Here is a 16,295-nt window from a genome sequence, read left to right on the forward strand (position 1 = left end):
CTGGATCCAATAGCGATGGCCATGTACTGGCCACCTGGATGACCGATCCCTGGGGACTAGCTAGAGAGACACCTTCAGGTTTCTCACATAATAAACCCACCATTCATCTCAGTTTTCAATGCTACATTCATAGAAATAGAAGTGGTGATGTGCGGGTTACAAAAGTCTGTTTTGTTTATCCCATGTGCGTATGCACCATTGATTTAAAATGCATGAAGGGCCAGGAAAGGGCTTTCATTTGTTAAAACAAAAGAAATCAATTTATAACATCCCGCCAATCCAATTGTCTTTACTTCCGCTTTATTGGAAATGGATGCCACCTGCCTTACTCAATAGGCATTTCAGAATTTCAACCGCGTTCTAAAAAAACATTTGCAACAAACCACTGGACACTTCATGTGTTTGAATGACTTGTAGAAAAGGAAAATCTATGGTCAACATCTATGCAGGCTGTAAAAGTGTACCTTTGTCACTTTTAATGGGCAACTTAAAAGGAAAAATGTAGCAAATAATCACCCTCTTTTATCTTGGGCAACAATTACTTTATCTGTCTAGGTATGCACACAGTGAGATGTCCTATGCTCTACGCTCTTCTGTGCTTGTACATTTCACATAATAGGAGTCAAGGGATTTCCCTGTAGACGCACACAATAGGATCTTTTCGCCAAAAATTCCAGAAGCACATACGCTTATGAAATATTTACTACTTTACCAGGATTTACAGTAAATTGATTTCTGATGTTTGTTAATCTGCTTAGAATCACATGCTGTGCATAGGTCCGACATCCAGTGGTCACTGCGGAGTATTGCATTTTGTTTTTCGTAGTCGAAAATGGGACGTCGATAAGGCGTGTCTGTAACACTATCCCTATAGTGACATGCGTTGTACCCACAATCCCTCGCGCGTCGAGGTCCCTCAGATTGTTTTTTTCCGCCCAGCTTATGGTCGCCTTACGCGGAGCTCCTAGAGAGACATTGCAAAACAATTACTACGGACCTCGGTCCTTAATATATACTTATTGTAAAGATCCCTCCCCTCGACGTTAGCTGTGAAGCTGTTTCTCCGCCGTGCAAGTTTTCGACGGAGGAGAAGAGACGGAGGAGATCCCTCGGCGCTGCCGAACACGTGGCCAGGCCTCGCCGGCCAACATACAGTAGGGAGAGTGGGGGTTGGAACTTTTATCTTCTCGTCTAGAATGTCTTTCTTTCTCCCCTATCTTTCCCTTGGGGTTGTTATCACCAGTTTTTATTGCCTCAGCTATGGAGAGGACACCTTTTAAGTTTTGCCCACGCTGTAGGGGCAAATACACTTGGAAGGACAAACACAAGCTCTGTAATCGTTGCTTGCCCCTCGATCATAAAGAGGACAGCTGCGCGGCCTGTAAGCTCTTGAAACCAAGAACACTTAAAGAACGGAAAGTTAAGAAGTGGGCGGACTACGCTATGTCGAAGTCAGTTTCCTCTGCCGCTGTTACAGAAAGTGACGAGGAGGGTGATAACTCGACGTCCGTTACGGAAGTCATTAACCCCCAGAAGGAGCGCTCGCGCTCCTCGACGTCCGTCCCCGGCCCCGACGGGCTCGGCTCACGCCCTGCTTATGGGGATGAACACCCCGGCGACAAGGACGCACACAACCCACGGCTCTTCTTCGTCGAGGGCGAAGGATCCACCAGCGCCGAAGGGGACGCAGGGCACTCCGGCGTCGACCTCAGACCGCAAGGGTCTCAAGCCCCATCCGCAAACGCAGCCGCGACCAGCGATTGGGCTTTCATCTAACACGGGCGCTACCTCAAAAACATCCGACGTAACGCTCCATAGAGCGGCCGTCGAAAAACAACGCGCAGCGCAGGCAAAGCCGACTCCAGAACCCTCGACTGACTAACTCGTCGTCGAGAGTCTGGCGAGAATTGTTTCCGAGGATAAACGTAAGCGGACGACGAAACAGACGTCGAATACCGCACCCAAGGAAATAGAAACGGCGAAAAAGCACAAGAGTAGCCAGGAACTGCCCCATTCATCTAAAGGCACTTCTGAACTACCGGAGGGCTTTTCTGAGGGCGACGGAAACCTTTCGTCGACGTTGTGGGAGCGTTCAAAGCGTTTTGAAGGTGATAACACTGATTTCCCCCCTCTAGACTATTCAGGGGTTCCCCATGAGACCATGGAAAGACTCCATTCTTGTATGGAAAAGATGGAGAGGTTTTTGGGTAGCCAAAACCCACCCACACCCAAAAGACCAAGAGAATGGACCCAGGATGACCCTAGGGTCAAGATTCCTAGGCTGTTTCCCCCTTCTACAGATGCATATGACCTCACTGAAGAGGAGCAATACCTCCAGGAAGATGAGGAGTGTTTAGGTGGAGAGGAAGAAAATGAGGAGGAGAGGTTTGAGGAAGACCCTTACACTAGCGCAGGAGCTTTTGAGGAAGATGCAGCTACCTCACAGCCCTGGCACTCCCCATCAGTGCAGCCTTGGCAATCCCCATCAGTGCACTCAGACCCTGATGTCTTTCACCCTTCTCCTCCCAAGGACTCGCCTATTGGGAACACCTCCCCCATAGATGACCAGCCTTCACTTAATGCACTATTGCGCAAGGCAGCAGCGCATTTTGAAATAGACACAGGGGAGACTCTTCCGGACATAGACTTTGTAGAAAAAGTTATTAAAGAAAAAGCCCCGGTCAGTCAGTCCATTCCGCTCCTGGCTTCTATAAGGAGAAGAATAACTCCTTCCCTTTCCAATCCGGCCTTAGTCAGAGGGGTCAACCCTCGGATAGAAAAGCTCTTCAGCCCTTCGTCTTCTGACCCTTTGTACATCAGGGGACATTCTATTCCGGACTCTCTGGTAGTTACTAACGCAAGAAAGAGAGCGGGGGTACCACTATCTACTAGTGAGGCACCACCTGACAAAGAGGGCAAGAAGCTCTATGCACTTGGGAAGAGAATCACGACCTCCGCCGCCTTCTCAACTAGGATTGCGAATAACAATTCCCTATTAGCTAGCTACGCAGATGCACAGTGGAGCAAGCTGCGCAGCGAAGCAGAGGACGCACCAGAACCCCTGCGTTCACGCCTGTTGGCTACTATATCAGAGGGAACTCTTGTAAACCAGGGCATCGTAAAGAACTCCTTGGATGCCGCAGAGACAGCTGGACGTTCCCTGGTTCAGGGAATACTTCTCAAACGCCATGTCTGGCTGCGCAATTCCGGATTTAAGCCAGAAACCCAGGCTTCCCTAATAAGTAAGCCCATAGAGCAAACACATCTGTTTGGAAAAGCAGTTGATGAGGCCCTAGAACATGCGAAGAAGGCGTTTGATACCATCAAGACTCTTGACCAAATTTCTAGGCCACTTAACAGACGCAGCTATGGCAATAGACGTTCCTTTCGTGGCCAACGCCAGCAGCAAAGCCAACAACAATTTTACTCTGCTACCAACTGGCCCTCTAACCAAAGCACCCAGTTCAGTCAAAGAGGCCAACGTCGTGGCAAAGGAAGAGGGCGCGGCTCCAGTCCAAAAGGCCCCACGCCCAATACCAACAAATGACCCAAAGATCCGGGTCCCCTCCCATGCATCACCGGTCAGGGGCCGGCTAACATCGTTCCTTTCAGCATGGGAGGGAATAACGTCAGACCGCTGGGTATTATCCACCATAGCCCACGGATACTGCATCGAATTCAACGGTTCCCCAAAATACAGACCCCCACGGAACCGGCGCATGACACCGGAACACCTCACTATTCTTCTTCAAGAAGTAGAAGAGCTACTGAAAAAAGAAGCTATAGAGGCTGTCCCCCTATCGCAGGTAACAGAAGGTATTTATTCAGTGTACTTCCTTGTACCCAAAAAGGATTTAACCATGCGCCCTGTATTAGATCTGCGTCCAGCGAACAATTTTGTCAAACCCCAAAAGTTTCGTATGGTAACCTTGCAGGATGTAATCCCACTGTTATCACAGGGGGATTTCATGACAACACTAGACATTAAAGATGCATACTTTCATATTTTAATGTTGCCAGCGCACAGAAAATACCTCAGGTTCAAGATAGAGAACAAACACTACCAGTTCAGAGTACTACCCTTCGGGATAGCATCTGCACCAAGGGTATTCACGAAAGTACTGGCAGTGGCAGCGGCCCACCTGCGCAGATTATCCATCCCGGTTTACCCGTACCTCGACGACTGGCTCATAACAGGGGATTCTTACGAAACATGCTTCTCCAATACCCAAAGGACCGTAGACCTTTTGTCCCAACTGGGCTTCTCCATCAACGAAAAGAAGTCCAGCTTAGACCCCAGCCAAATCAAACAATTCCTAGGGGCTCTAATTCGAACAAAGGACGGCCTCGTCTTCCCCTCCAACGAGAGGGTCCAAAACATGCTGTTTCAGATCCCCCATTATGTGGCAGGTCGAGAGGTTACGGTACGCAAAGCAATGCGTTTGCTAGGGATGATGGCATCATGTATTTATTTGGTACCTCGCGCGCCTGCGCATGCGCCCAATGCAAGAGTGGCTCTACAGCCAGTGGTGTCAGGCCAGCGGACAATGGGACGATCTAGTGGTGGTCTCGCAGGCCTTGGTTCTCTCGCTACGGTGGTGGACAAAGGAAAACCTGTTATTAGGGAAAACTTTTGCCACAACCGCAGTGGAAGCCACTCTAACCACAGACGCATCCCTTACAGGATGGGGGGCTCACCTATCCCATCAGACTGCTCACGGAGTGTGGACTCCGAGCTTAGCATCCAAACATATAAACCTGCTGGAACTATTAGCAGTGTTCAAAGCACTGAAAGCCTTTCAGGAACACTTACAAGGAAAGACAGTGATGGTCCTCACAGACAGCACCACAGCCATGTACTATCTCAACAAGCAAGGGGGCACTCACTCTCCAGGACTGTCCAAGCTGTCCCAGAATATATGGAAGTGGGCTCTCAAACACAACATGTTCCTACTATCACAACATGTACCAGGGGAACTCAATCTGCTAGCAGACAAACTCAGCAGAGTCTTCCCCCTACCCAAAGAGTACGAATTGCAAGAAGACATCGTCTTAAACGTCTTCACGCAATGGGGTTTCCCGGAAATAGACCTGTTCGCAACCCTGGAGAACTCACAATGCCAAAGTTACGCCTCCAGGTACCCCCAGAACCAGTCCAAGGGGAACGGTCTGTTGATTCAATGGTCAGGGAAATTTGTTTACGCCTTTCCCCCGACTCCCCTCCTCAACAAGGTGGTGCACAAGATGCACCAAGAGCAGGTGACCATGATACTAGTGGCCCCAATGTGGGCCCGGCAGCCATGGTTCGCTCACTTGATGGAGATGTCCCTATCTCCCCCAATGAAACTTCCTTGCCCGTACAACATGCTGTCACAAGACAAGGGCAGGACACTGCATCCATGCCCTCAGACCATGAACTTAGCAGCCTGGCTCCTGAGATCATAGAATCTGGACATTTACATCTCCCTCAGAGATGTATGGACATCCTCAGGGAAGCCAGAAAACCTAATACTCGCCACTGCTATTCTAGCAAGTGGAAAAGATTTGTCATCTGGTGTAGAAGTAAGAACATCAACCCGGTTGACTGCTCTGCCACTAACATTATTCTGTACTTGACCCATTTACTGGATTCAGGTCTAGTGTTTAATTCAATTAAAGTCCACCTAGCGGCACTTTCTGCATACACCACTTCCCAACTTAAAGTGTCGTGGTGGAAGATACCAGTTATAAAGGCCTTCATGGAAGGGGTAAAGAGAATACACCCCCCAATAGCTAGCCCAGCTCCCGGATGGGACTTAAACGTGGTACTTTCTAGACTCATGGGCACTCCTTTCGAACCCATGCACAAGGCAACTCTTAAATACCTCACTCTTAAGACTGCTTTCCTAATAGCTATCACCTCCATTAGGAGAGTAAGTGAACTACAGGCTCTTTCTGTATTAGACCCCTTCGTATCAGTTCACAAGGATAAGGTGGTTCTTCGCATTCACCCAAGGTTTGCACCAAAATTCATCTCTAAATTTCATGTAAACCAATCTATAGAACTACCAACGTTCTTTCAAAACCCTTCCAACTTGGGAGAAAAAAGTCTGCATACACTAGATGTACGCAGAGCTGTCATGTTCTACATGGAAAGAACCAGATCACTGAGAAAGACTAATCATTTCTTTGTCTCGGTGGCAGCAGGAAGAGAAGGAGATGCAGTCTCTAAGTCCACTATATCTAGATGGATTGTACAATGCATCACTCTCTGTTACACTCTTGCTAAGAGAGAACTACCCTTCAAGCCAAGAGCACATTCCACTCGAGGCACTGGGGCATCCATAGCATTCATTGCAAATGTTCCCCTTGAGTCCATCTGCAAAGAGGCTACCTGGAGTTCTGTGCACACCTTTACAAAACACTACTGTCTAGATGCACACTCAAGATCTGACTCCCAGGTGGGACAGGCAGTATTAAGACATCTTTTCTCTACTGTTCCTTCTCATAACCCACCGCCAACTCCGGGTACTGCTCGCTAGTCTATGCACAGCATGTGATTCTAAGCAGATTAACAAACATCAGAAGACAATGCATTACTTACCGTAAAAGCATTTCTGATGGTTGTCTGCTTAGATTCACATGCGCCCACCCTTCCTCCCCGCTCGGATGGAAGGAACATAGACTTCCTTTTATATCTCTCTTTTCTGTACTCACTCACGTCTAGAAGGCTCCCTCAGGGCAGAAGAATACAAACAGAGGGACCTCGACGCGTGAGGGATTGTGGGTACAACGCACGTCACTATAGGGATAGTGTTACAGACACGCCTTGTCGACGTCCCCTTTTCGACTACGAAAAACAAAATGCAATACTCCGCAGTGACCACTGGATGTCGGACCTATGCACAGCATGTGAATCTAAGCAGATACAACCATCAGAAATGCTTTTATGGTAAGTAATGCATTGTCATACTCCTGCCCCTCATATTCAATCCTGGTCCTGTTATTGGGAAGTACTAATTCCCTTTTATAGTATCTCTCTTCTCTGGATTATTTCCCCTTTTTATATTCTGCTCGCATATTAATTTCTTTTGGCAGTCTCACAAACAGGTGGGCACCCTCATATTATATACAGACCACCAGGGTCACCTACGGAGTTCAAAGGGCACCTCCTCCAAGCCTTAAGCAGCAAACTAAAAAACTCAACAAAATCCCTTCTACTCTGAAACCTTAATTTAGGCCTCACCGACCCTAAAGATAAAGCTGCTGCAACCCTTGCAAAAGACCTCAAAGATCTAAGATATTTGCGCAAAAAAAATCATTGACCCCACACATTCAAAAGGCTGCACCCTTGACTGGGTGGCAGATCATATTGTTCTGCCACCATAACGTCCAACCTTGCCTATCCCTGGACCGACCACAACTGCATCCACCTATCCATTCCCACCAAAACCACCAAAAAAAAAAACCTCTCCTATGCACCCCTGGCCATGGTCAGAGGTTCCAAAAAAGTCACAGCAGACAATCTACGGCCCCTTCTATACACCAGGAACTTAAACCACCATTCTCCAACGACCCTAGGTTTTGGCTGACATCTACTTGCGCACCCTTACTACAGCCATCAACTCCATTGCCCCCTTTGAAGCCAAAAAAGAAAAGAAATCTATGAAAACCAACTCTTGGTTCACTGAGGATCAAATGGCCCTCCGCGCCAAAAAACGGACCGCCCTTTCCAAGGGGCAATCCATAGCCCCTGTGAGACCGCCAGAGGGGACTAGAACCTCATCAATATATAAAAAAGAAATATTCACTCTCAAATCCAACAACATGAATTCCTGCATATCTAAGGCAAACTCTAAATCTGGGGAATTATTCACCATCTTCAAAGACCTCACCCTTCCGCCCACTAGCCCTGATGAAATTACTAAAGACCAAGCATGGTGTAATAGTATTGAAAAAGCTCTTCTTAACAAAATCTCACTTTTCCAAGATAAAATTTGAACCCAACACTCTCTCTTGCCCAACTCAGACACAGCTGACCTCCCTCCTGTCACCACACAGAAGCCTACCCCTCCTCTCTTCACATTCAGAAATGTTTCTGAATCAGAACTCATTGCAATCCTACAACACATCAAACCTTCCACATGCAAAGGTGACATCTGCCCACCCAACATCATTAAAGATAGCACTGACTCCCTAGTCCCAATTATCACAGCTTTCATGAATGCATCATTCGCCTCAGGCATTGTCCCTGCTAATCTCAAGGAAACCTGGGTACGTCCCCTTTTCAAGAAACCATCCTTAGACCCATCCTCCCTTAGCAACTACCGTCCCATCACCACCGTCCCCTTCCTCCTAAAAATCCTAGACCAGGCCGCCCACAACCAAATCCAGCTCTTAATAGAAACCCACTCAACTCAATTTTAGGAGAAAGGCAATCAGGATTCCGCAAAGACCATGGCACGGAATCGGCCCTCCTACTTCTACTAGACCTATCTGCTGCATTCAACCTCGTAGATAATAAAACTCTCACCTCCCACCTCTCTAGCGCAGCTCATTTCTCCAACCATGCCACCTCTTGGATAACCTCATTCTTAGAAGGCAGAACTATGAAAGTATTCTCAGATACAGCTAACCCCACCCCACCACCGTTCACTGCGGTGTTCCACAGGGTTCCTGCACTGCCCCCACACTCTACAATCTGTTTACAAGCACCCTTTTTGGCAAACTTGACTCACTCTGCATAGCTTATACAAACTATGCTGATGACACTCAAGTCCTCCTCCCCCTCACTGGCTCCTACGATCACGACTCAGCAGCCCTCTTTGAAATCTACTCCACCATTCAGGCGTGGATGGTCACAAACGGTTTATGTCTCAGTGGAGACAAAACTGAGATCATCATCATTGGCCCACAAGAAATTATGAACTCCCACCGCCCCCACCCCCCCAATATTCTAACTTCTCCATTCAGAACACTATGATCCCAGTCTCCACATCCGTAAAGACTTTAGGAGTTCACTTAGATGCCACTCTATCTATGAACAAACAGGTCAATGCTATTGCTTCTGCTTCCACTCACACCACCAAGCTAATAAGTGCTGTCAAACTATACCTAACCAAACAGAACTGCCTTTCCATAGCTAGAGCTACTATAGGCGCCAAACTGGACTATTGTAATGCCCTCCTAGTAGGCACCTCTGAAAAAAACCTGATCCAGCTACAGACTCTGCAGAATAACGCGCTCGGAGCGACCCTCAATATCCCAAAGAGGGACCACATTACCCAAGCTAGGAGAGATGCTCATTGGATTCCAGTTAAGGAACGAATTACATTCAAAACTCTGACCTTAACCCACAAATGCCTTAGCCTCTCTGCCCGTCCCCCCACCCCCCAATCTCTCCGAAATCATAAACCGCGACACTTCCACACGCCCAAGAAGGAGACACCATACCAACTTATTATACATACCTGGAGTCAAAAAAGCGAAAGCTGGAGGTACAGGCTTTCCTCATCAAGACCCCAAACTCTGGAATGCCTGCCCTCTGTGCCAAAACCTCCCTCTCCACCTTCCTCAAGACCACAGTATTCAATTAACATAGCCTTGCCCGAGACAGATGTAACTAAGTATACACTGTACTCGTAAATGTAACTAAGTATGCTCTTCTTTCATAATGTACCTACAATTCTTATGTATGTGTGTAACTGCTCCGTCAATCCACTGTAACCAGCAATGATGCCACTCACTGCTATCTGCATCACACTCAATGTAACATCGCCACAATGCCTTAGGGTGTATGCACGCTTTAAAAATCCAAATAAATAAGGACCGGTTTAATTCCCCCTAGGAACAGGTGGGCATTAATCAGCAAGATGGGATTCCAATTTCTTCCACAGCATGTCTGCCGTCTCTCAGGCGGAGGCCTGGGATGCTGTCTCTCTCAGACGGAGGCCTGGAACTTTAACTCCTACTACGCCTCGCTTACTGGACTCTGTTCTCCTTTTGGACCATTTTGGATTATTACCAATCTGTTCGTTCTCCTTCCGGTTATCAATTCTTCACCACTCAGTGAACAAACGAGTGATACTCATCCTAGTGCGCGTGTGTTGATTCTTTTATAGAACAAAAAACAGCCTTTTGAGCTGTGTATAATTTCTCCAACCTAATTGGTCAATGTATGGGATTTGACGTTGTTCCAAAAGTGACAACACAGTAGACCTACCTCTCTGTGGTCAATGAGCATATTAATGATGTGGGCAGTCTGATGGGAGTAACTTCTACACTGAGTTTCCCTCCAATTTAATGTGATGTCATCTCAGATTTCTTATTGCAATATACTAAAATCGTAAGTCTCACACATATGACACTTCATTAATCGGCACACCAAATGTCTCTGGTGTGAATCCAACCACGCAATTTTCATCATGATGGCACAAATGGTTAATGACTTGTGGATTTTTGCTTATAGCCTATTTATACTGCCCCCATCTGCACGCCCTCAACCCCCAAATTATGTTTTCATCTCAAAACAACGGACTCATCATTGCGAATGCTAGGATTTATGGATCTCTGGTGTGCACCGTTTGTGTGACAGAATGCAAATTCAACTAATTTGTATAATTACAAACCATATTTAAAAAATCGCTTTTTGGTCCATGTAATAGACATTTTCAAATTGAATGTTTACAAAAAAAAGGCTTGCTATGACATTCCATGGGATATATCACCAGAAATATTAATCCAATATAGCATTTTTTCTTTATACAAAATATATAGGGCATCTGTATTTAGGTCTGTCAATTAGAGCATCTGGTGTCTTTAGCTGTTAGCTCAGGTCAAGAAGTATTTTATTTATGACCCAGAGGCCTGGCATTGATCTGGTCATTAGAAGTTCTTGGGGGTTTATGACTAACTCCTAACCTCTTGGATGAGTTCTCGGGTCTTGCAGATTCTAAATATACCCTTTGTTTTTCCAGGTATCTTTTCTGTCCTTGAGGAGAAGCCTGGGAGATTGAAAAAGCTGATTGGAGAAAACAGATCCACTGGTCAAGCTGAACTCCTATTTTTTTTTTTTTTATTTTTTTTTTTAAAGAGGTTAAGGCCACTACCCAGATGCAGCCCATTAAAATGCACCCTTAGAATTAGTTGCAAATTCGGCCTCGCTGTGACCAAAGGGGGCGCAAGGCAAATCAATTATTTTTTTGGTTTTGGTGGTGGGTTGGTGGATGGAGCAGAAGTTCAGTCCAGGCTTAATTTGAATTGGATCTCGTATACATTTTACCTGTTCCCCCTTGATTTTACATTTTACGTGAATACAGCAGTTTATAGATTGTATTGGCTTATCAAACTCCAAGGACCACATTTTCAACATCTGTAGGATTCCTAATCCTGGCTTCATTTCTGTAAAGGAAAATAAAACCAACAGCAGGAGAAAATGCAAATTAGTTTGACTTACTGTCACTGTAAATTGCTAATCATTTTTCTGTTCTCAGATTTAGCAGTTCCCTCTTGTTTAAAAAAAAAAGTTGCATAGTGCTTTCTGATACTTGGAAATCTTTCTCTGTCTTGTTACTATATTGTGGTTTATGGGAGTGTGAACATTTTAGTGAGCTTTTTTCCAAATGTTGTACGCAGGCCACAGTTTACATGTTTGTTTTTTTACATGCGCCTTGCTCTGCTTCTTTACTTTGCATTAGATTTCCCTAAAGGGGTGGCCTTGGTTGAGTCTAATGTTTGAATTTAGATTTTCTGACTGATATCTGGGTTAAAATTGCATGCACATGACCACCAATGTGGCACTTCAGTGCTGGTTGATCTCCTGCATGCAATTTTTACCTCCTACAAATCTGAGTGGAAAATGAAATCTTAAAAAAGGAGAAATCACCTTTTGCTCGATCAATATTTTAATTTATCTTTTGTAAAAAATGTAAGCGACTCCTTTTCTCCTCCTTCAAATGCACTGAAAAGCCCCTGGAGTGTAACAGTAAGGTGTAAACCACTTACACCTTGCGTTTACGCTTTACTTTTGCACTTCACCTCTTCATAAAATGAACCCCTAAATCGCCTATAAGCCTCCAGAAGTACCTCACGCACACTAGTGATGTCCTATTCCCAGGAACTACTTTGAGCTTCTGCTTATATTACTTGTTGTTTCAATGCCTGAATAGTGCGTAACTGTTTCCCATTTGGTCAGGTCTCCTCCGAAGGAGGCCTATCCTCCCCAGCATTGACCAGGAGGACATCAGCTAACTGCATCCTTTCAGCAGTTGACTCAGCAGCAGAACTGGCATGATAGCTGGCATGGTGGGGAGAGGTTATGTTATGCTATGCTATGTTAGCGGTACTTGTATAGCGAACCGTCACCAACGGAATTGTTCCCCAGGCGCTCTGGCGGATCTGCAAACAGGAAGGGTGGGTAGGGTTAGTTGGGAAGAGGGGAGAAGGAGAGTGGTAGAGGTGGTGTGCTATTGGCAGCTTCAGCTCGGTATACACCGAGTGCTGGGCTTTGGTGCTAGTATCGGATCAGGCGAAGGTCTCGAGTGCTGTGGGTGAAGTTTGTGTTGTTGATGCGGTGTGGTAAAGTGTGTGTGGATTGCTGGGAGAAAGGTGGTTGTGTGGGTGAGTATGTAGAAGATTGAGGGTTAGGTTAGTGGGGTCTGCATCCTGATTCAGGTGCTTATGGTTCCATTACAGTTGTATACCTGTGGATTGGGATGTTGCTGGTTCCTCGTGGGCCGACTCGCTTTGGTAATGTTGCGCTGATCCAACTGTATCCTATTGAGTATAGTTTGGATTGGTAGGTGCGTCTGAACCTAATCTTCCTGTGGGACTGGGTGGGTAATAACTATTTTTAGGTTATCTAGTGTGACCCTGGTCAGTTAAGGCTTTGAATGGGTCAGGGTCGTGTTGGTGTGTTGTCCTGGTGGATCCGTATTGGTGAGCCTGTGTATTCAGACGTTCGTATCCTTGTATCCTGACTGGTTCTTTGGTTTCCGTGGGGTGAACATCCTTGGGACTATTGTTTAGTTGTAGTTTTGTGTGATGGGGCGTTGTGCTTCCTGCTTTGTATTTGTGGACAGTGTGTAGTGATGAAACATTCTGTTTCTCACCCATTGCATTGGGGCCCGTGGTGCAGTGCTTCCTTACCCCCTCTGTATTTTGTCCTAAGGGCTGTTGGGGAAGGTAATAGTTAAGGTCATGGTCATCTTGATAATTCGTTCTAGTCTTTCTGTCTTAGTTTGCTATCTTAACTGTCTTTGGTCGTATTGTGGCTGTCTCCCGTTTGGACCTTTTAGTACGCTGTGGGATGTTTACCTTCGCTTTTCCCAGTGATTGATCGGTGTGTATAGCGGTCGCTCTACGTTCATTGATGATTTTTTTGTTTTGTTATGTTGGTGCCCCTGTGGCCAGTCTTTCTAGTTATGACGTGAAGAGCCAGGTTTTGAGTAATTTCCTGAATGAGAGGTGGTTTCTTGTGTTAAGTATGTACTTTGGAAGGTCGTTCCAGGTTTTCGGGGCTTGTTGAGAGGAGGATCCTCCAAGTTTTCTTTTGTTGTAGGGCTTCCCTTCCAGGCGGATGTCCACGCTTGATCTGAGCGTTCTTGTTGGTTGATGTAGGTGCAGTTTGTCTCTTGGGAACGCAGCGCCTTCGTTGTTTACTGCTCTGTGCAGAATGCACATTGTTTTGAATTTTATTTGTTGTTTTATTGATAGCCAATGTAGTGTTGTCAGCGCTGGTGCGGTGTGTTCTCTTCGGGGTAGTGTCAGAAGTAGTCTGGCTGCTGCGTTTTGAATGTGTTGTAGTTTTTTTAGGAGTTGTTCAGGCATGCCTAGGTATAGGCTATTGGTGTAGTCTACCTTGGACATGACGAGTGCAATGATGGTGATTTTGTTGAAGAACAATAGGAACGTTAAGATTCTCTTTGCTGCTCGCAGGAGGAAAAAGCATTTCTTGACGAGAGCGTTTACTTGTGGCTCTAGCGTGAGATTATTGTCCCTCAGAACCCCCAGGTTTTTTACATCTGCGATGGTGCTGGGGTTGTCCCGAGTTCCCTTGGCCAAGGGATGAATTGGTTTTCTCCTAAATTTTTTTTTTTTTTTTTTTTTTGTGACGATCATTATTTCAGTTTTGCCTGGGTTGATTTTGAGGGAGTTGGGAGTTCATCCAGAAGAATGCATTGTGGAGGCAGTTTTCCAGCATTGAATTTCTTTCCGGGTTGTCTTGTATTTTGAAGATTTGTGTATCGTCAGCGTAGTTGTAGCCGGTGAGTCCGTGGCTTTTGATGACTCTGATAATTAGATACAGGTAGATGTTGAATAGTAGCGGGGTGAAGGATGATCCTTGTGGTACTCCACAGGTGGAATCTCTCGGGCTGGATTTGAAGGGTTTCATCCATACGGTTTCCGTTCTGTTTGTTAGGAAAGATTTGATCCATAGTAGGGCGGTGTCTGTTATTCCAAGTCCTTCTAATCTTGTTATGAGGGTGTCATGGTCGACTGTGTCAAATGCTGCCGATAGGTCTAGGAGTATCAAGGCAGTGCTGTTGTCCGAGTCTGCGTTGAATTTTAGATCATCCCATATTGAGAGTAGAGCTGATTCTGTTCCTCTCATTGGTCTGAGGCCAACTTCTGCCTGGTCTAGTAGGCCGTGCTCTTCTATAAACTCTTGGGTTTTGTACATGTACGCTTCGAGCAGCTTGGCTGTATATGGTATGTTGGAGATGGGTCTGTAGTTGGAAAGGGCCTCTACATTTCCCGCTGTATCTTTGAGTAGTGGCCTGGTATGCGGTTTTGAAGGCTTGTGGCAATGTCCCAGTTGCTATGGAATGGTTGAGGAAGTTCCTGTGCTATTCCATGGGCGTTCCTTGTTTAAGAATCGATTTGTATATGTCTGGTGGTCAGGGGTCTTCAGGGGACCGTGAGTTATTGCTTTAATTCACCAGTTTGACGAATGTCTCCACTGTTATTTCCGGAAAGCTTCGTAGTTTGTTTGGGTGCTCCTCCCCGGTGTAGGTTGGGGTTGGGGTTGTCAGATCAGGCGGCCTGCTTTGTATGGTTTGTTGGATGTTGGTGATTTTGTTTTTGAAGTGGTCTGCAAGGTTGTTGCAGAGTTTCGCGGATGGGGTTGGTGTGTTAAATCCCGGAGGGTTTTTGATTTCGTTTATGATTTGGAAGAGCTCTTTTTGGGTGTTTGGTGCTTCGAAGATTCGGTTGTTGTAGTGTTTCCTCTTAGCTTTTTGTATTTCCTTTTTATAAGCCCGGTTGTGTTGTAGGTATTTCAGTTTGTTCGCCGCGTCCTTTTATTTTCTCCAATCAAGTTCTAGTCTTCGTTTTTTTTCTTTTCATGATGCTAAGTAGTGGGGAGAACCATTTTGCCATTGAGCATTTATTAGAAGCAAAGGCTTTTTCTTTGGCGATGTTGTCTATAGTAGTTATAATCCAGGAATGCAGCAGGGCTACCTTTTTGTCCAGGTCATCATCTTCCATGAGTGTTGGGTCTGGTTTGTTTAGCTCCAACAGTTCGTTCAGGTTGGAGTTTTTGATGGTTCTCCAATTTCTTTTCATGGTTTTCAACGTTTTGTCCGGTGGACTGTTTGTTAGCGTGGTCATTTTGATTACGAAGGGGATGATAAGGTGGTCGCTCCAGGGTATTTGGATTGGGGGTGCCGTGGCGAGGAGTAGTTTGTTCGCGAAGATTGCGTCAAGTGTATGCCCTGCCGAGTGGGTTGCTCCTTTGACTAGTTGTTATAGGTTCATTGCTGCTAGTTGGCTGGTTAGCGATTTTTGTATGGTCGTGCTTTCTCCTTCAAACCAGATGTTGAAATCTCCTAGGACTATTAGGTGATTGTGTTTGATGGCTAGGACGGTGATTGCTTCTGTGAAGGATTCTACGAAGGTTGCATTGTAGGTTGGTGGTCTATATATTAGTACGAATTTCAAGTTTGTTTTGGGTGTTACTGCTAGACATATGATTAGGGATTCGCATTTATCGATGATTAGTGGGTCTTCAGGTTTGATATCCAGGTGTTCCTTGTGAATGATTGCCAGCCCTCCCCCTCTTTTGGTTTTTCTGTTTGATTGGACGCATTTGAAGTATTCAGACAAGCAGTTGTTGAGGGTGATCTTGTAATTGTTGTATAGCCAAGTTTGTTACAAATAAGAGGTCGATCCCTCCGTCGCAGAGCACATCGTATATCTCGGTGGCATGTTTGTATATTGACCTTGCATTGATGAGGTTGCAGTGTATCTTTTTGGTATAGTTTTGTTGTTGGTTGTTCCTTGTTTTGGTTTGTGGTTGTTTGGTTGCGGTGTATCGT

The 16,295-nt window shown here is 45.8% G+C and overlaps 1 protein-coding gene across 4 annotated transcripts in view; it reads left to right on the forward strand.

Annotated features, from left to right (window-relative positions):
- Positions 1-16,295, forward strand: part of LOC138491940 (uncharacterized) — a 381,176-nt gene that overhangs the window by 353,374 nt on the left and 11,507 nt on the right. Inside the window, exon 2 of one of the 4 annotated variants that reach the window (XM_069618821.1) lies at positions 10,956-11,024. The exons of the other annotated variants lie outside the window; for them this stretch is intronic. The gene's annotated coding sequence lies outside the window, so the exon portion shown is untranslated. The remainder of the gene's footprint in view (positions 1-10,955; positions 11,025-16,295) is intronic. 4 annotated transcript variants of the gene reach the window in all.

The sequence above is a fragment of the Ambystoma mexicanum genome, chromosome 10 (assembly GCF_040938575.1).
Source record: "Ambystoma mexicanum isolate Mex_15411 chromosome 10, UKY_AmexF1_1, whole genome shotgun sequence".
In the NCBI taxonomy this organism is placed as follows: domain Eukaryota; kingdom Metazoa; phylum Chordata; class Amphibia; order Caudata; family Ambystomatidae; genus Ambystoma; species Ambystoma mexicanum.